Consider the following 3,185-nt stretch of genomic DNA (forward strand, 5'->3'; position numbering starts at 1 on the left):
TGAGCATGGGTCAGGATAGAGTTAGGCTATATGCATATATAAGAAGAGGGATATATAAGAGAGAAATAAATGAAGATCTATAATCTGCTTTGAGCTTATTAATGGATGCTTATTTACTCAAAGGAACTAATATAAAAGATAATAAATATAGTAGCTATATAGATTATTGAACAGTATCTCATCTCACTGTAGCTCTTCTACACATCAATAAAGAAGGCTCTATACAGGCATAGGGATAGTAAAAGTACTATCAAACTTACCTGTGCTTGGTGCCATGGGTGTAATAGGTATACAGCTGGTTGTTACCATGGTGATGGCCAGCCTCATGCAGAAAATTATACCTCACTATTCTCTTGCCCGATGGCTACTCTGTAATGGCAGTTTAAGATGATACCAACATCCTACAGAATTAAGAATACTTGCAGGGAAGCAGCAAAAAGGGAAAAGCAAAAAAGATAGGAAATATAATGGTCATCTTGACAGTAAACCACTAACCAGTCCAAAGGATATTGACCTCCATCTAGAAAAAAAGTCAGTTACAGAAGTGGATACTTTTGCGTTGCATTACTTTCCAGAGTATCAGTGGCTGGTGCATTTCACAGTGGCTGCTGCAGTGGTGTATCTAGTAACTGAAGTCTACTACACTATTATGAAGCCCACACAGGAAATGAGTAGCAGCTTAGTCTGGTGCCTGCTTGTTTTATCTTTTGCAATCAAAGTTCTATTTTAATAACTACCCACTATTTTAAAGGAAAAGATGGTGGTGAAAGATCAGCCTGTGTTACCTTTACAATTTTTTTTTCTTTGTGAAAGCAATGGCAGTCTTGATTGAAACAGAAAATTATCTGGAACTTGGACTCAAAACAGGATTTACAAATTTTTCAAACAGTGCGATGCAGTTTCTTGAAAAGCAAGGTTTAGAATCTCGGGGTCCTGTTTCAAAACTTACTTTCAATTTTTTCCAGACTATTTTCTGTTCACTTTTTTGACATTTCCTGGATTACGGCTGGCTCAAATGCATCTGGATGCCCTGAATTTGGCAACACAAAAAATTACACAAACATTACTTCATATCAACTTCTTGGCACCTATGGTTCTGCGCTGGGTACAACCAGTCACCAAAGACTACACTGTGAACCCACCATTGGGTAAAGAAAGTGTCCCTTTATGACAGAAGCTACATTCGATACTCTGCGACTCTGGCTAATAATCCTGCTGTGTGCTTTGCGGCTGGCCATGATGCATAGTCACATGCAAGCTTACTTAAACTTAGCCCAGGAGTGTGTGGATCCAATGAAGAAAGAAGCAGGACAGATAAGTACAGTGGAGCTACAGAAAATGGTGGCTCGATCTTTTATTACCTCTGTGTCATAGCACTGCTGTACGTGACACCGCTGGTGATGCTGCTTCACACAACTCTGCTTTTGAAAACACTAGGTCATCATTCCTGGGGCATTTATCCAGAATCCATCTCTACCTTGCCAATGGATAATAGTCTACCATCCAATTCTGTTTACTCCGAATTACCATCTGCTGATGGGAAGGTGAAGGTAACTGTTACACAGGTAACAGTGGCACGGAGCAGCTTAAAAAACATTTTCACTCTTCTGCTTTTTAGAGGACTTCTGTCTTTTCTAACCTGGTGGATTGCTGCATGTCTCTTTTCTACAAGCCTTTTTGGGCTTTTCTATTACCAGTATCTCACTGTAGCATGAGTCTCAGTTAACCAAAAAAAAAAAGATATCCAAGTCACACTTGGGATTCAAATATTTGTGCCCTTGAGGGCTGACAAAAACAAACACAGGAGAAAGCAAATACAAAGGAAAAAAGAAACATATCAGAATATCTTGTTTGAAATGCTTCCTCCGTATTCTCAGGGTGAATTAATGGTATAATATGTAAAATTACAGAATAGATTAAGTGCTATACTGTGGCATTGGAAATTTTAACTCCTTGTATTAACTGATGTAATAAAGGGCTATCTGCAAGGGTAATACTTCTGATTATCTTGGTTTACAGACACCTCTGAAACAGTCTTTTAAACTTCATATGACTCCAGTTATCGGTTGTTCTTAGTGGTATTAAGGTACTGTTAATATTCATGTGGCTGCCTACAGAACACACTACAAACTGAGCTATGTTTTAGAGGAGGTTAAGGAGCTAAAGTTGTTTCTGTTGGTAATATATTAGACACTCTTCAAATGACAATAACAAAAAAATCCAATAGAAAGGAAGAAATAGCTACTGTGTATTACAATAAAGAAAGCTGCATAGTAATTTTAAATTTCATAGAGATGTACATGCTTAATATCTGCAAATACTGCTGCTTGAAAGTGGCAAGAGTATTGTTTTAAAATGCATTCTATTCAACTTGAGGGATTTTTAAAAATGACTGGCTATATGAACATTTGCAATCTTTCTGTTAGGTTTAAAACTCCCATATTTTATTTTATTTTATGATCCTAAATGTTTTTTAATAATCTAAAAATATTTATCAATATTGATCAGACTTTTAAAAAATTACTTTGTAATCCTGCTGAATACCTGTATGTATTGTATATCCTATCTAATAAAAGACAAAAAGGGTAATTGACAGTACCTTTGCTACGCTTCCCATTGGCTAATTAGGGCAATATGCAAATTAACTGCCAACTAAGATGGCGGCTGGCAGCCACGCAGCTAAAGCGAGCAGGAGGCTTGCTTGCTCCAGTGATGGAGGAAGCCAAGGTTCCCCGCCTGCCGCAGCTCGGCTCTGAGCTCTGTAAGCAACAAAGCTTCAATTATAGAAGCTAAACAAACCACAGATACCTGCTTTCAGCAGGCCGTGGCTTCAGAGCTGGGAGCGAGCAGGAGCTGTCTCTCTGCTCCAGTGACAGCAACAATGTTTCAATTATAGAAAGTAAATAAATCCCAGAATAAAAAAAAAAAGAAAAAAATGAGAGTCTGGGAGCTTCAGTCACTGGCCAGCCTGAAAATGGCCCTCAGCCCCTCACCCAGACTGGCCAGGCACCCCAGTGGGGGCCCCCACCCTAAAGGGGGTGTGCCAGCCTGAAAACAGCCATCAGCCCCTCATCCAGGCTGGCCAGGCACCCCAGTGGGGACCCCCACCCTAAAGGGGGTGTGACCAGCTGCAAACAGCCATCAGTCCCTCACCCAAGCTGGCCAGGCACCCAAGCGGGAACCCC

General features: G+C 40.0%; 1 pseudogene; it reads left to right on the plus strand.

Annotated features, from left to right (window-relative positions):
* The first annotated feature begins 256 nt into the window (after positions 1-256).
* Positions 257-1,715, plus strand: LOC102242146 (annotated as a pseudogene).
* The last annotated feature ends 1,470 nt before the right edge of the window (positions 1,716-3,185 follow it).

Source organism: Myotis brandtii, unplaced genomic scaffold (genome assembly GCF_000412655.1).
Source record: "Myotis brandtii unplaced genomic scaffold, ASM41265v1 scaffold230, whole genome shotgun sequence".
Taxonomy (NCBI): Eukaryota; Metazoa; Chordata; class Mammalia; order Chiroptera; family Vespertilionidae; genus Myotis; species Myotis brandtii.